We start from the raw sequence: 19,210 nt of genomic DNA, 5'->3' as shown, positions 1-19,210 counted from the left end.
TAACTCTTACTCTGGCCTAATAGCTAAGGTCTTAGACTCTTACTCTGGCCTACAGGTTAAGGTCTTAACTCTTACTCTGGCCTACTGGTTAAGGTCTTAACTCTTACTCTGGCCTAATAGCTAAAGTCTTAACTCTTACTCTGGCCTAATAGCTAAGGTCTTAGACTCGTCCTCTGGCCTACTGGTTAAGGTCTTAACTCTTGCTCTGGCCTACTGGTTAAGGTCTTAACTCTTACTCTGGCCTAATTGCTAAGGTCTTAGACTCGTACTCTGGCCTAATGGTTAAGGTCTTAACTCTTACTCTGGCCTAATAGCTAAGATCTTAGACTCGTACTCTGGCCTACTGGTTAAGGTCTTAACTCTTACTCTGGCCTACTGGAAAAGGTCTTAACACTTACTTTGGCCTAATAGCTAAGGTCTTAGACTCGTTCTCTGGCCTAATAGCTAAGGTCTTAACTCTCACTCTGTCCTACTGGTTAAGGTCTTAACTCTTACTCTGGCCTAATAGCTAAGGTCTTAGACTCTTACTCTGGCCTACAGGTTAAGGTCTTAACTCTTACTCTGGCCTACTGGTTAAGGTCTTAACTCTTACTCTGGCCTAATAGCTAAGGTCTTAACTCTTACTCTGGCCTAATAGCTAAGGTCTTAACTCTTACTCTGGCCTAATAGCTAAGGTCTTAGACTCATACTCTGGCCTAATAGCTAAGGTCTTAGACTTGTGCTCTGGCCTAATGGTTAAAGTCTTAACTCTTACTCTGGCCTAATAGCTAATGTCTTAGACTCGTACTCTGGCCTAATGGTTAATGTCTTAACTCTTACTCTGGCCTACAGGTTAACGTCTTAACTCTTACTCTGGCCTAATAGCTGAGGTCTTAGACTCTTACTCTGGCCTACTGATTAAGGTCTTAACTCTTAGTCTGGCCTAACAGCTAAGATCTTAACTCTTACTCTGGCCTAATAGCTAAGGTCTTAGACTCGTACTCTGGCCTAATGGAGAAGGTCTTAACTCTTACTCTGGCCTACAGGTTAAGGTCTTAACTCTAACTCTGGCCTAATTGCTAAGGTCTTAGACTCGTACTCTGGCCTAATAGCTAAGGTCTTAGACTCTTACTCTGGCCTACAGGTTAAGGTCTTAACTCTTACTCTGGCCTAATAGCTAAGGTCTTAGACTCGTACTATGGCCTACAGGTTGAGGTCTTAACTCTTGCTCTGTCCTACTGGTTAAGGTCTTAACTCTTACTCTGGCCTAATAGCTAAGGTCTTATAGTCGTACTCTGTCCTAATGGTTAAGGTCTTAACTCTTACTCTGGCCTAATAGCTAAGGTCTTAGACTCGTACTATGGCCTACAGGTTAAGGTCTTAACTCTTACTCTGGCCTACTGCTTAAGGTCTTAACTCTTACTCTGGCCTAATAGCTAAGGTCTTAACTCTTACTCTGGCCCAATAGCTAAGGTCTTAACTCTTACTCTGGCCTAATAGCTAAGATGTTAACTCTTACTCTGGCCTAATAGCTAAGGTCTTAGACTCGTACTCTGGCCTACTGGTTAAGGTCTTAACTCTTACTCTGGCCTAATTGCTAAGGTCTTAGACTCGTACTCTGGCCTAATGGTTAAGGTCTTAACTCTTACTCTTTCCTAATAGCTAAGATCTTAACTCTTACTCTGGCCTAATAGCTAAGGTCTTAGACTCGTAATCTGGCCTACTGGTTAAGGTCTTAACTCTTACTCTGGCCTACTGGAAAAGGTCTTAACACTTACTCTGGCCTAATAGCTAAGGTCTTAGACTCGTTCTCTGGCCTAATAGCTAAAGTCTTAACTCTTACTCTGTCCTACTGGTTAAGGTCTTAACTCTTACTCTGGCCTAATAGCTAGGGTCTTAGACTCTTACTCTGGCCTACAGGTTAAGGTCTTAACTCTTACTCTGGCCTAATAGCTAAAGTCTTAACTCTTACTCTGGCGTAATAGCTAAGGTCTTAACTCTTACTCTGGCCTAATAGCTAAGGTCTTAGACTCATACTCTGGCCTAATAGCTAAGGTCTTAGACTCGTGATCTGGCCTAATGGTTAAGGTCTTAACTCTTACTCTGGCCTAATAGCTAAGGTCTTAGAATCGTACTCTGGCCTAATGGTTAAGGTCTTAACTCTTACTCAGGCCTACAGGTTAAGGTCTTAACTCTTACTCTGGCCTAATAGCTAAGGTCATAGACTCTTACTCTGGCCTACTGATTAAGGTCTTAACACTTACTCTGTCCTAATAGCTAAGGTCTTAGACTCGTTCTCTAACCTAATAGCTAAGGTCTTAACTCTTACTCTGTCCTACTGGTTAAGGTCTTAACTCTTACTCTGGCCTAATAGCTAAGGTCTTAGACTCTTACTCTGGCCTACAGGTTAAGGTCTTAACTCTTACTCTGGCCTACTGGTTAAGGTCTTAACTCTTACTCTGGCCTAATAGCTAAGGTCTTAACTCTTACTCTGGCCTAATAGCTAAGGTCTTAACTCTTACTCTGGCCTAATAGCTAAGGTCTTAGACTCATACTCTGGCCTAATAGCTAAGGTCTTAGACTCGTGCTCTGGCCTAATGGTTAAGGTCTTAACTCTTACTCTGGCCTAATAGCTAAGGTCTTAGACTCGTACTCTGGCCTAATGGTTAAGGTCTTAACTCTAACTCTGGCCTACAGGTTAACGTCTTAACTCTTACTCTGGCCTAATAGCTGAGGTCTTAGACTCTTACTCTGGCCTACTGATTAAGGTCTTAACTCTTACTCTGGCCTAATAGCTAAGATCTTAACACTTACTCTGGCCTAATAGCTAAGGTCTTAGACTCATACTCTGGCCTACTGGTTAAGGTCTTAACTCTAACTCTAGCCTAATTGCTAAGGTCTTAGACTCGTACTCTGGGATAATGGTTAAGGTCTTAACTCTTACTCTGGCCTACAGGTTAAGGTCTTAACTCTTACTCTGGCCTAATAGCTAAGGTCTTAGACTCGTAATCTGGCCTAATGATTAAGGTCTTAACACTTACTCTGGCCTAATAGCTAAGATCTTAACTCTTACTCTGGCCTAATAGCTAAGGTCTTAGACTCGTACTCTGGCCTACTGGTTAAGGTCTTAACTCTTACTCTGGCCTAATAGCTAAGATCTTAACTCTTACTCTGGCCTAATAGCTAAGGTCTTAGACTCGTACTCTGGCCTACTGGTTAAGGTCTTAACTCTTACTCTGTCCTAATAGCTAAGGTCTTAGACTCGTACTATGGCCTACAGGTTAAGGTCTTAACTCTTACGTTGGCCTAATAGCTAAGGTTTTAGACTCGTACTCTGGTCTACTGGTTAAGGTCTTAACTCTTACTCTGGCCTAATGGTTAAGGTCTTAACTCTTACTCTGGCCTAATAGCTAAGGTCTTAACTCTTACTCTGGCCTAATAGCTAAGGTTTAGACTCGTACTATGGCCTACAGGGTAAGATCTTAACTCTTACTCTGGCCTAATAGCTAAGGTCTTAGACTCTTACTCTGGCCTACAGGTTAAGGATTTAACTCTTACTCTGGCCTAATAGCTAAGGTCTTAACTCTTACTCTGGCCTAATAGCTAAGGTCTCAGACTCGTACTCTGGACTAATGGTTAAGGTCTTAACTCTTACTCTGGCCTACAGGTTAAGGTCTTAACTCTTACTCTGGCCTAATAGCTAAGGTCTTAGACTCGTAATCTGGCCTAATGATTAAGGTCTTAACTCTTACTCTGGCCTAATAGCTAAGATCTTATCTCTTACTCTGGCCTAATAGCTAAGGTCTTAGACTCGTACTCTGGCCTATTGGTTAAGGTCTTAACTCTTACTCTGGCCTAATTGCTAAGGTCTTAGACTCGTACTCTGGCCTAATGGTTAAGGTCTTAACTCTTACTCTGGCCTAATAGCTAAGATCTTAACTCTTACTCTGGCCTAATAGCTAAGGTCTTAGACTCGTACTCTGCGCTACTGGTTAAGGTCTTAACTCTTACTCTGTCCTAATAGCTAAGGTCTTAGACTCGTACTATGGCCTACAGGTTAAGGTCTTAACTCTTACTCTGGCCTAATAGCTAAGGTCTTAGACTCGTACTCTGGCCTACTGGTTAAGGTCTTAACTCTTACTCTGGCCTAATGGTTAAGGTCTTAACTCTTACTCTGGCCTAATAGCTAAGGTCTTAACTCTTACTCTGGCCTAATAGCTAAGGTCTTAGACTCGTACTATGGCCTACAGGTTAAGGTCTTAACTCTTACTCTGGCCTAATAGCTAAGGTCTTAGACTCTTACTCTGGCCTACAGGTTAAGGATTTAACTCTTACTCTGGCCTAATAGCTAAGGTCTTAACTCTTACTCTGGCCTACTGGTTAAGGTCTTAGACTCCTACTCTCGCCTAATAGCTAAGGTCTTAACTCTTTCTCTGGACTAATAGCTAAGGTCTTAACTCTTACTCTGGCCTAACAGCTAAGGTCTTAGACTCGTCCTCTGGCCTACTGGTTAAGGTCTTAACTCTTGCTCTGGCCTACTGGTTAAGGTCTTAACTCTTACTCTGGCCTAATTGCTAAGGTCTGAGACTCGTACTCTGGCCTAATGGTTAAGGTCTTAACTCTTACTCTGGCCTAATAGCTAAGATCCTAACTCTTACTCTGGCCTAATAGCTAAGGTCTTAGACTCGTACTCTGGCCTACTGGATAAGGTCTTAACTCTTACTCTGGCCTACTGGAAAAGGTCTTAACACTTACTCTGGCCTAATAGCTAAGGTCTTAGACTCGTTCTCTGGCCTAATAGCTAAGGTCTTAACTCTTACTCTGTCCTACTGGTTAAGGTCTTAACTCTTAATCTGGCCTAATAGCTAAGGTCTTAGACTCTTACTCTGGCCTACAGGTTAAGGTCTTAACTCTTACTCTGGCCTACTGGTTAAGCTCTTAACTCTTACTCTGGCCTAATAGCTAAGGTCTTAACTCTTACTCTGGCCTAATAGCTAAGGTCTTAACTCTTACTCTGGCCTAATAGCTAAGGTCTTAGACTCATACTCTGGCCTAATAGCTAAGGTCTTAGACTCGTGCTCTGGCCTAATGGTTAAGGTCTTAACTCTTACTCTGGCCTTAATAGCTAAGGTCTTAGACTCGTACTCTGGCCTAATGGTTAAGGTCTTAACTCTTACTCTGGCCTACAGGTTAAGGTCTTAACTCTTACTCTGGCCTAATAGCTAAGGTCATAGACTCTTACTCTGGCCTACTGATTAAGGTCTTAACTCTTAGTCTGGACTAATAGCTAAGATCTTAACTCTTACTCTGGCCTAATAGCTAAGGTCTTAGACTCATACTCTGGCTAATGGTTAAGGTCTTAACTCTTACTCTGGCCTACAGGTTAAGGTCTTAACTCTTACTCTGGCCTAATTGCTGAGGTCTTAGACTCGTAATCTGGCCTAATGATTAAGGTCTTAACTCTTACTCTTGCCTAATAGCTAAGATCTTAGCTCTTACTCTGGCCTAATAGCTAAAGTCTTAGACTCATACTCTGGCCTACTGGTTAAGGTCTTAACTCTTGCTCTGGCCTACTGGTTAAGGTCTTAACACTAACTCTGGCCTAATTGCTAAGGTCTTAGACTCGTACTCTGGCCTAATGGTTAAGGTCTTAACTCTTACTCTGTCCTAATAGCTAAGGTCTTAGACTCGTACTATGGCCTACAGGTTAAGGTCTTAACTCTTACTCTGGCCTAATGGTTAAGGTCTTAACTCTTACTCTGGCCTACTGGAAAAGGTCTTAACACTTACTCTGGCCTAATAGCTAAGGTATTAGACTCGTTCTCTGGCCTAATAGCTAAAGTCTTAACTCTTACTCTGTCCTACTGGTTAAGGTCTTAACTCTTACTCTGGCCTAATAGCTAAGGTCTTAGACTCTTACTCTGGCCTACAGGTTAAGGTCTTAACTCTTACTCTGGCCTACTGGTTAAGGTCTTAACTCTTACTCTGGCCTAATAGCTAAAGTCTTAACTCTTACTCTGGTGTAATAGCTAAGGTCTTAACTCTTACTCTGGCCTAATAGCTAAGGTCTTAGACTCATACTCTGGCCGAATAGCTAAGGTCTTAGACTCGTGCTCTGGCCTAATGGTTAAGGTCTTAACTCTTACTCTGGCCTAATAGCTAAGGTCTTAGACTCGTACTCTGGCCTAATGGTTAAGGTCTTAACTCTAACTCTGGCCTACAGGTTAACGTCTTAACTCTTACTCTGGCCTAATAGCTGAGGTCTTAGACTCTTACTCTGGCCTACTGATTAAGGTCTTAACTCTTACTCTGGCCTAATAGCTAAGATCTTAACACTTACTCTGGCCTAATAGCTAAGGTCTTAGACTCATACTCTGGCCTACTGGTTAAGGTCTTAACTCTTACTCTGGCCTAATAGCTAAGGTCTTAGACTCGTACTCTGGCCTAATGGTTAAGGTCTTAACTCTTACTCAGGCCTACTGGAAAAGGTCTTAACACTTACTCTGGCCTAATAGCTAAGGTCTTAGACTCGTTCTCTGGCCTAATAGCTAAGGTCTTAACTCTTACTCTGGCCTAATAGCTAAGGTCTTAACTCTTACTCTGGCCTACTGGTTAAGGTCTTAACTTTTACTCTAGCCTAATAGCTAAGGTCTTAGACTCGTACTCTGGCCTAATAGCTAAGGTCTTAACTCTTACTCTGGCCTAATAGCTAAGGTCTTAACTCTTACTCTGGCCTAATAGCTAAGGTCTTAGACTCGTACTCTGGCCTACTGGTTAAGGTCTTAACTCTTACTCTGGCCTACTGGAAAAGGTCTTAACACTTACTCTGGCCTAATAGCTAAGGTCTTAAATCGTACTGTTGCCTAATGGTAAGGTCTTAACTCTTACTCTGGCCTAATAGCTAAGGTCTTAACTCTTACTCTGGCCTACTGGTTAAGGTCTTAACTTTTACTCTAGCCTAATAGCTAAGGTCTTAGACTCGTACTCTGGCCTAATAGCTAAGGTCTTAACTCTTACTCTGGCCTAATAGCTAAGGTCTTAACTCTTACTCTGGCCTAATAGCTAAGGTCTTAACTCTTACTCTGGCCTAATAGCTAAGGTCTCAGACTCGTACTCTGGCCTAATGGTTAAGGTCTTAACTCTTACTCTGGCCTAATAGCTAAGATCTTAGACTCGTAATCTGGCCTAATGATTAAGGTCTTAACTCTTACTCTGGCCTAATAGCTAAGATCTTATCTCTTACTCTGGCCTAATAGCTAAGGTATTAGACTCGTACTCTGGCCTACTGGTTAAGGTCTTAACTCTTACTCTGGCCTAATTGCTAAGGTCTTAGACTCGTACTCTGGCCTAATGGTTAAGGTCTTAACTCTTACTCTGGCCTAATAGCTAAGATCTTAACTCTTACTCTGGCCTAATAGCTAAGGTCTTAGACTCGTACTCTGGCCTACTGGTTAAGGTCTTAACTCTTACTCTGTCCTAATAGCTAAGGTCTAAGACTCGTACTATGGCCTACAGGTTAAGGTCTTAACTCTTACTCTGGCCTAATAGCTAAGGTCTTAGACTCGTACTCTGGCCTACTGGTTAAGGTCTTAACTCTTACTCTGGCCTAATGGTTAAGGTCTTAACTCTTACTCTGGCCTAATAGCTAAGGTCTTAGACTCGTACTATGGCCTACAGGTTAAGGTCTTAACTCTTACTCTGGCCTAATAGCTAAGGTCTTAGACTCTTACTCTGGCCTACAGGTTAAGGATTTAACTCTTACTCTGGCCTAATAGCTAAGGTCTTAACTCTTACTCTGGCCTACTGGTTAAGGTCTTATACTCCTACTCTCGCCTAATAGCTAAGGTCTTAACTCTTTCTCTGGCCTAATAGCTAAGGTCTTAACTCTTACTCTGGCCTAATAGCTAAGATCTTAACTCTTACTCTGGCCTACAGGTTAAGGTCTTAACTCTTGCTCTGGCCTACTGGTTAAGGTCTTAACTCTTACTCTGGCCTAATTGCTAAGGTCTTAGACTCGTACTCTGGCCTAATGGTTAAGGTCTTAACTCTTACTCTGGCCTAATAGCTAAGATCTTAACTCTTACTCTGGCCTACAGGTTAAGGTCTTAACTCTTACTCTGGCCTAATAGCTAAGGTCATAGACTCTTACTCTGGCCTACTGATTAAGGTCTTAACTCTTAGTCTGGACTAATAGCTAAGATCTTAACTCTTACTCTGGCCTAATAGCTAAGGTCTTAGACTCATACTCTGGCTAATGGTTAAGGTCTTAACTCTTACTCTGGCCTACAGGTTAAGGTCTTAACTCTTACTCTGGCCTAATTGCTGAGGTCTTAGACTCGTAATCTGGCCTAATGATTAAGGTCTTAACTCTTACTCTTGCCTAATAGCTAAGATCTTAGCTCTTACTCTGGCCTAATAGCTAAAGTCTTAGACTCATACTCTGGCCTACTGGTTAAGGTCTTAACTCTTGCTCTGGCCTACTGGTTAAGGTCTTAACACTAACTCTGGCCTAATTGCTAAGGTCTTAGACTCGTACTCTGGCCTAATGGTTAAGGTCTTAACTCTTACTCTGTCCTAATAGCTAAGGTCTTAGACTCGTACTATGGCCTACAGGTTAAGGTCTTAACTCTTACTCTGGCCTAATGGTTAAGGTCTTAACTCTTACTCTGGCCTACTGGAAAAGGTCTTAACACTTACTCTGGCCTAATAGCTAAGGTCTTAGACTCGTTCTCTGGCCTAATAGCTAAAGTCTTAACTCTTACTCTGTCCTACTGGTTAAGGTCTTAACTCTTACTCTGGCCTAATAGCTAAGGTCTTAGACTCTTACTCTGGCCTACAGGTTAAGGTCTTAACTCTTACTCTGGCCTACTGGTTAAGGTCTTAACTCTTACTCTGGCCTAATAGCTAAAGTCTTAACTCTTACTCTGGCCTAATAGCTAAGGTCTTAGACTCGTCCTCTGGCCTACTGGTTAAGGTCTTAACTCTTGCTCTGGCCTACTGGTTAAGGTCTTAACTCTTACTCTGGCCTAATTGCTAAGGTCTTAGACTCGTACTCTGGCCTAATGGTTAAGGTCTTAACTCTTACTCTGGCCTAATAGCTAAGATCTTAGACTCGTACTCTGGCCTACTGGTTAAGGTCTTAACTCTTACTCTGGCCTACTGGAAAAGGTCTTAACACTTACTTTGGCCTAATAGCTAAGGTCTTAGACTCGTTCTCTGGCCTAATAGCTAAGGTCTTAACTCTTACTCTGTCCTACTGGTTAAGGTCTTAACTCTTACTCTGGCCTAATAGCTAAGGTCTTAGACTCTTACTCTGGCCTACAGGTTAAGGTCTTAACTCTTACTCTGGCCTACTGGTTAAGGTCTTAACTCTTACTCTGGCCTAATAGCTAAGGTCTTAACTCTTACTCTGGCCTAATAGCTAAGGTCTTAACTCTTACTCTGGCCTAATAGCTAAGGTCTTAGACTCATACTCTGGCCTAATAGCTAAGGTCTTAGACTTGTGCTCTGGCCTAATGGTTAAAGTCTTAACTCTTACTCTGGCCTAATAGCTAATGTCTTAGACTCGTACTCTGGCCTAATGGTTAATGTCTTAACTCTTACTCTGGCCTACAGGTTAACGTCTTAACTCTTACTCTGGCCTAATAGCTGAGGTCTTAGACTCTTACTCTGGCCTACTGATTAAGGTCTTAACTCTTAGTCTGGCCTAACAGCTAAGATCTTAACTCTTACTCTGGCCTAATAGCTAAGGTCTTAGACTCGTACTCTGGCCTAATGGAGAAGGTCTTAACTCTTACTCTGGCCTACAGGTTAAGGTCTTAACTCTAACTCTGGCCTAATTGCTAAGGTCTTAGACTCGTACTCTGGCCTAATAGCTAAGGTCTTAGACTCTTACTCTGGCCTACAGGTTAAGGTCTTAACTCTTACTCTGGCCTAATAGCTAAGGTCTTAGACTCGTACTATGGCCTACAGGTTGAGGTCTTAACTCTTGCTCTGCCCTACTGGTTAAGGTCTTAACTCTTACTCTGGCCTAATAGCTAAGGTCTTATAGTCGTACTCTGTCCTAATGGTTAAGGTCTTAACTCTTACTCTGGCCTAATAGCTAAGGTCTTAGACTCGTACTATGGCCTACAGGTTAAGGTCTTAACTCTTACTCTGGCCTACTGCTTAAGGTCTTAACTCTTACTCTGGCCTAATAGCTAAGGTCTTAACTCTTACTCTGGCCTAATAGCTAAGGTCTTAACTCTTACTCTGGCCTAATAGCTAAGATGTTAACTCTTACTCTGGCCTAATAGCTAAGGTCTTAGACTCGTACTCTGGCCTACTGGTTAAGGTCTTAACTCTTACTCTGGCCTAATTGCTAAGGTCTTAGACTCGTACTCTGGCCTAATGGTTAAGGTCTTAACTCTTACTCTTTCCTAATAGCTAAGATCTTAACTCTTACTCTGGCCTAATAGCTAAGGTCTCAGACTCGTACTCTGGACTAATGGTTAAGGTCTTAACTCTTACTCTGGCCTACAGGTTAAGGTCTTAACTCTTACTCTGGCCTAATAGCTAAGGTCTTAGACTCGTAATCTGGCCTAATGATTAAGGTCTTAACTCTTACTCTGGCCTAATAGCTAAGATCTTATCTCTTACTCTGGCCTAATAGCTAAGGTCTTAGACTCGTACTCTGGCCTATTGGTTAAGGTCTTAACTCTTACTCTGGCCTAATTGCTAAGGTCTTAGACTCGTACTCTGGCCTAATGGTTAAGGTCTTAACTCTTACTCTGGCCTAATAGCTAAGATCTTAACTCTTACTCTGGCCTAATAGCTAAGGTCTTAGACTCGTACTCTGCGCTACTGGTTAAGGTCTTAACTCTTACTCTGTCCTAATAGCTAAGGTCTTAGACTCGTACTATGGCCTACAGGTTAAGGTCTTAACTCTTACTCTGGCCTAATAGCTAAGGTCTTAGACTCGTACTCTGGCCTACTGGTTAAGGTCTTAACTCTTACTCTGGCCTAATGGTTAAGGTCTTAACTCTTACTCTGGCCTAATAGCTAAGGTCTTAACTCTTACTCTGGCCTAATAGCTAAGGTCTTAGACTCGTACTATGGCCTACAGGTTAAGGTCTTAACTCTTACTCTGGCCTAATAGCTAAGGTCTTAGACTCTTACTCTGGCCTACAGGTTAAGGATTTAACTCTTACTCTGGCCTAATAGCTAAGGTCTTAACTCTTACTCTGGCCTACTGGTTAAGGTCTTAGACTCCTACTCTCTCCTAATAGCTAAGGTCTTAACTCTTTCTCTGGACTAATAGCTAAGGTCTTAACTCTTACTCTGGCCTAACAGCTAAGGTCTTAGACTCGTCCTCTGGCCTACTGGTTAAGGTCTTAACTCTTGCTCTGGCCTACTGGTTAAGGTCTTAACTCTTACTCTGGCCTAATTGCTAAGGTCTGAGACTCGTACTCTGGCCTAATGGTTAAGGTCTTAACTCTTACTCTGGCCTAATAGCTAAGATCCTAACTCTTACTCTGGCCTAATAGCTAAGGTCTTAGACTCGTACTCTGGCCTACTGGATAAGGTCTTAACTCTTACTCTGGCGTACTGGAAAAGGTCTTAACACTTACTCTGGCCTAATAGCTAAGGTCTTAGACTCGTTCTCTGGCCTAATAGCTAAGGTCTTAACTCTTACTCTGTCCTACTGGTTAAGGTCTTAACTCTTAATCTGGCCTAATAGCTAAGGTCTTAGACTCTTACTCTGGCCTACAGGTTAAGGTCTTAACTCTTACTCTGGCCTACTGGTTAAGCTCTTAACTCTTACTCTGGCCTAATAGCTAAGGTCTTAACTCTTACTCTGGCCTAATAGCTAAGGTCTTAACTCTTACTCTGGCCTAATAGCTAAGGTCTTAGACTCATACTCTGGCCTAATAGCTAAGGTCTTAGACTCGTGCTCTGGCCTAATGGTTAAGGTCTTAACTCTTACTCTGGCCTTAATAGCTAAGGTCTTAGACTCGTACTCTGGCCTAATGGTTAAGGTCTTAACTCTTACTCTGGCCTACAGGTTAAGGTCTTAACTCTTACTCTGGCCTAATAGCTAAGGTCATAGACTCTTACTCTGGCCTACTGATTAAGGTCTTAACTCTTAGTCTGGACTAATAGCTAAGATCTTAACTCTTACTCTGGCCTAATAGCTAAGGTCTTAGACTCATACTCTGGCTAATGGTTAAGGTCTTAACTCTTACTCTGGCCTACAGGTTAAGGTCTTAACTCTTACTCTGGCCTAATTGCTGAGGTCTTAGACTCGTAATCTGGCCTAATGATTAAGGTCTTAACTCTTACTCTTGCCTAATAGCTAAGATCTTAGCTCTTACTCTGGCCTAATAGCTAAAGTCTTAGACTCATACTCTGGCCTACTGGTTAAGGTCTTAACTCTTGCTCTGGCCTACTGGTTAAGGTCTTAACACTAACTCTGGCCTAATTGCTAAGGTCTTAGACTCGTACTCTGGCCTAATGGTTAAGGTCTTAACTCTTACTCTGTCCTAATAGCTAAGGTCTTAGACTCGTACTATGGCCTACAGGTTAAGGTCTTAACTCTTACTCTGGCCTAATGGTTAAGGTCTTAACTCTTACTCTGGCCTACTGGAAAAGGTCTTAACACTTACTCTGGCCTAATAGCTAAGGTCTTAGACTCGTTCTCTGGCCTAATAGCTAAAGTCTTAACTCTTACTCTGTCCTACTGGTTAAGGTCTTAACTCTTACTCTGGCCTAATAGCTAAGGTCTTAGACTCTTACTCTGGCCTACAGGTTAAGGTCTTAACTCTTACTCTGGCCTACTGGTTAAGGTCTTAACTCTTACTCTGGCCTAATAGCTAAAGTCTTAACTCTTACTCTGGTGTAATAGCTAAGGTCTTAACTCTTACTCTGGCCTAATAGCTAAGGTCTTAGACTCATACTCTGGCCGAATAGCTAAGGTCTTAGACTCGTGCTCTGGCCTAATGGTTAAGGTCTTAACTCTTACTCTGGCCTAATAGCTAAGGTCTTAGACTCGTACTCTGGCCTAATGGTTAAGGTCTTAACTCTTACTCAGGCCTACTGGAAAAGGTCTTAACACTTACTCTGGCCTAATAGCTAAGGTCTTAGACTCGTTCTCTGGCCTAATAGCTAAGGTCTTAACTCTTACTCTGGCCTAATAGCTAAGGTCTTAACTCTTACTCTGGCCTACTGGTTAAGGTCTTAACTTTTACTCTAGCCTAATAGCTAAGGTCTTAGACTCGTACTCTGGCCTAATAGCTAAGGTCTTAACTCTTACTCTGGCCTAATAGCTAAGGTCTTAACTCTTACTCTGGCCTAATAGCTAAGGTCTTAGACTCGTACTCTGGCCTACTGGTTAAGGTCTTAACTCTTACTCTGGCCTACTGGAAAAGGTCTTAACACTTACTCTGGCCTAATAGCTAAGGTCTTAAATCGTACTGTTGCCTAATGGTAAGGTCTTAACTCTTACTCTGGCCTAATAGCTAAGGTCTTAACTCTTACTCTGGCCTACTGGTTAAGGTCTTAACTTTTACTCTAGCCTAATAGCTAAGGTCTTAGACTCGTACTCTGGCCTAATAGCTAAGGTCTTAACTCTTACTCTGGCCTAATAGCTAAGGTCTTAACTCTTACTCTGGCCTAATAGCTAAGGTCTTAACTCTTACTCTGGCCTAATAGCTAAGGTCTCAGACTCGTACTCTGGCCTAATGGTTAAGGTCTTAACTCTTACTCTGGCCTAATAGCTAAGATCTTAGACTCGTAATCTGGCCTAATGATTAAGGTCTTAACTCTTACTCTGGCCTAATAGCTAAGATCTTATCTCTTACTCTGGCCTAATAGCTAAGGTATTAGACTCGTACTCTGGCCTACTGGTTAAGGTCTTAACTCTTACTCTGGCCTAATTGCTAAGGTCTTAGACTCGTACTCTGGCCTAATGGTTAAGGTCTTAACTCTTACTCTGGCCTAATAGCTAAGATCTTAACTCTTACTCTGGCCTAATAGCTAAGGTCTTAGACTCGTACTCTGGCCTACTGGTTAAGGTCTTAACTCTTACTCTGTCCTAATAGCTAAGGTCTAAGACTCGTACTATGGCCTACAGGTTAAGGTCTTAACTCTTACTCTGGCCTAATAGCTAAGGTCTTAGACTCGTACTCTGGCCTACTGGTTAAGGTCTTAACTCTTACTCTGGCCTAATGGTTAAGGTCTTAACTCTTACTCTGGCCTAATAGCTAAGGTCTTAACTCTTACTCTGGCCTAATAGCTAAGGTCTTAGACTCGTACTATGGCCTACAGGTTAAGGTCTTAACTCTTACTCTGGCCTAATAGCTAAGGTCTTAGACTCTTACTCTGGCCTACAGGTTAAGGATTTAACTCTTACTCTGGCCTAATAGCTAAGGTCTTAACTCTTACTCTGGCCTACTGGTTAAGGTCTTATACTCCTACTCTCGCCTAATAGCTAAGGTCTTAACTCTTTCTCTGGCCTAATAGCTAAGGTCTTAACTCTTACTCTGGCCTAATAGCTAAGATCTTAACTCTTACTCTGGCCTACAGGTTAAGGTCTTAACTCTTGCTCTGGCCTACTGGTTAAGGTCTTAACTCTTACTCTGGCCTAATTGCTAAGGTCTTAGACTCGTACTCTGGCCTAATGGTTAAGGTCTTAACTCTTACTCTGGCCTAATAGCTAAGATCTTAACTCTTACTCTGGCCTACAGGTTAAGGTCTTAACTCTTACTCTGGCCTAATAGCTAAGGTCATAGACTCTTACTCTGGCCTACTGATTAAGGTCTTAACTCTTAGTCTGGACTAATAGCTAAGATCTTAACTCTTACTCTGGCCTAATAGCTAAGGTCTTAGACTCATACTCTGGCTAATGGTTAAGGTCTTAACTCTTACTCTGGCCTACAGGTTAAGGTCTTAACTCTTACTCTGGCCTAATTGCTGAGGTCTTAGACTCGTAATCTGGCCTAATGATTAAGGTCTTAACTCTTACTCTTGCCTAATAGCTAAGATCTTAGCTCTTACTCTGGCCTAATAGCTAAAGTCTTAGACTCATACTCTGGCCTACTGGTTAAGGTCTTAACTCTTGCTCTGGCCTACTGGTTAAGGTCTTAACACTAACTCTGGCCTAATTGCTAAGGTCTTAGACTCGTACTCTGGCCTAATGGTTAAGGTCTTAACTCTTACTCTGTCCTAATAGCTAAGGTCTTAGACTCGTACTATGGCCTACAGGTTAAGGTCTTAACTCTTACTCTGGCCTAATGGTTAAGGTCTTAACTCTTACTCTGGCCTACTGGAAAAGGTCTTAACACTTACTCTGGCCTAATAGCTAAGGTCTTAGACTCGTTCTCTGGCCTAATAGCTAAAGTCTTAACTCTTACTCTGTCCTACTGGTTAAGGTCTTAACTCTTACTCTGGCCTAATAGCTAAGGTCTTAGACTCTTACTCTGGCCTACAGGTTAAGGTCTTAACTCTTACTCTGGCCTACTGGTTAAGGTCTTAACTCTTACTCTGGCCTAATAGCTAAAGTCTTAACTCTTACTCTGGCCTAATAGCTAAGGTCTTAGACTCGTCCTCTGGCCTACTGGTTAAGGTCTTAACTCTTGCTCTGGCCTACTGGTTAAGGTCTTAACTCTTACTCTGGCCTAATTGCTAAGGTCTTAGACTCGTACTCTGGCCTAATGGTTAAGGTCTTAACTCTTACTCTGGCCTAATAGCTAAGATCTTAGACTCGTACTCTGGCCTACTGGTTAAGGTCTTAACTCTTACTCTGGCCTACTGGAAAAGGTCTTAACACTTACTTTGGCCTAATAGCTAAGGTCTTAGACTCGTTCTCTGGCCTAATAGCTAAGGTCTTAACTCTTACTCTGTCCTACTGGTTAAGGTCTTAACTCTTACTCTGGCCTAATAGCTAAGGTCTTAGACTCTTACTCTGGCCTACAGGTTAAGGTCTTAACTCTTACTCTGGCCTACTGGTTAAGGTCTTAACTCTTACTCTGGCCTAATAGCTAAGGTCTTAACTCTTACTCTGGCCTAATAGCTAAGGTCTTAACTCTTACTCTGGCCTAATAGCTAAGGTCTTAGACTCATACTCTGGCCTAATAGCTAAGGTCTTAGACTTGTGCTCTGGCCTAATGGTTAAAGTCTTAACTCTTACTCTGGCCTAATAGCTAATGTCTTAGACTCGTACTCTGGCCTAATGGTTAATGTCTTAACTCTTACTCTGGCCTACAGGTTAACGTCTTAACTCTTACTCTGGCCTAATAGCTGAGGTCTTAGACTCTTACTCTGGCCTACTGATTAAGGTCTTAACTCTTAGTCTGGCCTAACAGCTAAGATCTTAACTCTTACTCTGGCCTAATAGCTAAGGTCTTAGACTCGTACTCTGGCCTAATGGAGAAGGTCTTAACTCTTACTCTGGCCTACAGGTTAAGGTCTTAACTCTAACTCTGGCCTAATTGCTAAGGTCTTAGACTCGTACTCTGGCCTAATAGCTAAGGTCTTAGACTCTTACTCTGGCCTACAGGTTAAGGTCTTAACTCTTACTCTGGCCTAATAGCTAAGGTCTTAGACTCGTACTATGGCCTACAGGTTGAGGTCTTAACTCTTGCTCTGCCCTACTGGTTAAGGTCTTAACTCTTACTCTGGCCTAATAGCTAAGGTCTTATAGTCGTACTCTGTCCTAATGGTTAAGGTCTTAACTCTTACTCTGGCCTAATAGCTAAGGTCTTAGACTCGTACTATGGCCTACAGGTTAAGGTCTTAACTCTTACTCTGGCCTACTGCTTAAGGTCTTAACTCTTACTCTGGCCTAATAGCTAAGGTCTTAACTCTTACTCTGGCCTAATAGCTAAGGTCTTAACTCTTACTCTGGCCTAATAGCTAAGATGTTAACTCTTACTCTGGCCTAATAGCTAAGGTCTTAGACTCGTACTCTGGCCTACTGGTTAAGGTCTTAACTCTTACTCTGGCCTAATTGCTAAGGTCTTAGACTCGTACTCTGGCCTAATGGTTAAGGTCTTAACTCTTACTCTTTCCTAATAGCTAAGATCTTAACTCTTACTCTGGCCTAATAGCTAAGGTCTTAGACTCGTAATCTGGCCTACTGGTTAAGGTCTTAACTCTTACTCTGGCCTACTGGAAAAGGTCTTAACACTTACTCTGGCCTAATAGCTAAGGTCTTAGACTCGTTCTCTGGCCTAATAGCTAAAGTCTTAACTCTTACTCTGTCCTACTGGTTAAGGTCTTAACTCTTACTCTGGCCTAATAGCTAAGGTCTTAGACTCTTACTCTGGCCTACAGGTTAAGGTCTTAACTCTTACTCTGGCCTACTGGTTAAGGTCTTAACTCTTACTCTGGCCTAATAGCTAAAGTCTTAACTCTTACTCTGGCCTAATAGCTAAGGTCTTAGACTCGTCCTCTGGCCTACTGGTTAAGGTCTTAACTCTTGCTCTGGCCTACTGGTTAAGGTCTTAACTCTTACTCTGGCCTAATTGCTAAGGTCTTAGACTCGTACTCTGGCCTAATGGTTAAGGTCTTAACTCTTACTCTGGCCTAATAGCTAAGATCTTAGACTCGTACTCTGGCCTACTGGTTAAGGTCTTAACTCTTACTCTGGCCTACTGGAAAAGGTCTTAACACTTACTTTGGCCTAATAGCTAAGGTCTTAGACTCGTTCTCTGGCCTAATAGCTAAGGTCTTAACTCTTACTCTGTCCTACTGGTTAAGGTCTTAACTCTTACTCTGGCCTAATAGCTAAGGTCTTAGACTCTTACTCTGGCCTACAGGTTAAGGTCTTAACTCTTACTCTGGCCTACTGGTTAAGGTCTTAACTCTTACTCTGGCCTAATAGCTAAGGTCTTAACTCTTACTCTGGCCTAATAGCTAAGGTCTTAACTCTTACTCTGGCCTAATAGCTAAGGTCTTAGACTCATACTCTGGCCTAATAGCTAAGGTCTTAGACTTGTGCTCTGGCCTAATGGTTAAAGTCTTAACTCTTACTCTGGCCTAATAGCTAATGTCTTAGACTCGTACTCTGGCCTAATGGTTAATGTCTTAACTCTTACTCTGGCCTACAGGTTAACGTCTTAACTCTTACTCTGGCCTAATAGCTGAGGTCTTAGACTCTTACTCTGGCCTACTGATTAAGGTCTTAACTCTTAGTCTGGCCTAACAGCTAAGATCTTAACTCTTACTCTGGCCTAATAGCTAAGGTCTTAGACTCGTACTCTGGCCTAATGGAGAAGGTCTTAACTCTTACTCTGGCCTACAGGTTAAGGTCTTAACTCTAACTCTGGCCTAATTGCTAAGGTCTTAGACTCGTACTCTGGCCTAATAGCTAAGGTCTTAGACTCTTACTCTGGCCTACAGGTTAAGGTCTTAACTCTTACTCTGGCCTAATAGCTAAGGTCTTAGACTCGTACTATGGCCTACAGGTTGAGGTCTTAACTCTTGCTCTGCCCTACTGGTTAAGGTCTTAACTCTTACTCTGGCCTAATAGCTAAGGTCTTATAGTCGTACTCTGTCCTAATGGTTAAGGTCTTAACTCTTACTCTGGCCTAATAGCTAAGGTCTTAGACTCGTACTATGGCCTACAGGTTAAGGTCTTAACTCTTACTCTGGCCTACTGCTTAAGGTCTTAACTCTTACTCTGACCTAATAGCTAAGGTCTTAGACTCGTACTATGGCCTACAGGTTGAGGTCTTAACTCTTGCTCTGCCCTACTGGTTAAGGTCTTAACTCTTACTCTGGCCTAATAGCTAAGGTCTTATAGTCGTACTCTGTCCTAATGGTTAAGGTCTTAACTCTTACTCTGGCCTAATAGCTAAGGTCTTAGACTCGTACTATGGCCTACAGGTTAAGGTCTTAACTCTTACTCTGGCCTACTGCTTAAGGTCTTAACTCTTACTCTGGCCTAATAGCTAAGGTCTTAACTCTTACTCTGGCCTAATAGCTAAGGTCTTAACTCTTACTCTGGCCTAATAGCTAAGATGTTAACTCTTACTCTGGCCTAATAGCTAAGGTCTTAGACTCGTACTCTGGCCTACTGGTTAAGGTCTTAACTCTTACTCTGGCCTAATTGCTAAGGTCTTAGACTCGTACTCTGGCCTAATGGTTAAGGTCTTAACTCTTACTCTTTCCTAATAGCTAAGATCTTAACTCTTACTCTGGCCTAATAGCTAAGGTCTTAGACTCGTAATCTGGCCTACTGGTTAAGGTCTTA

This window comes from Triturus cristatus, chromosome 2_1, assembly GCF_964204655.1.
Source record: "Triturus cristatus chromosome 2_1, aTriCri1.1, whole genome shotgun sequence".
Taxonomy (NCBI): Eukaryota; Metazoa; Chordata; class Amphibia; order Caudata; family Salamandridae; genus Triturus; species Triturus cristatus.
Note: the sequence above shows the minus strand (reverse complement) of the source record.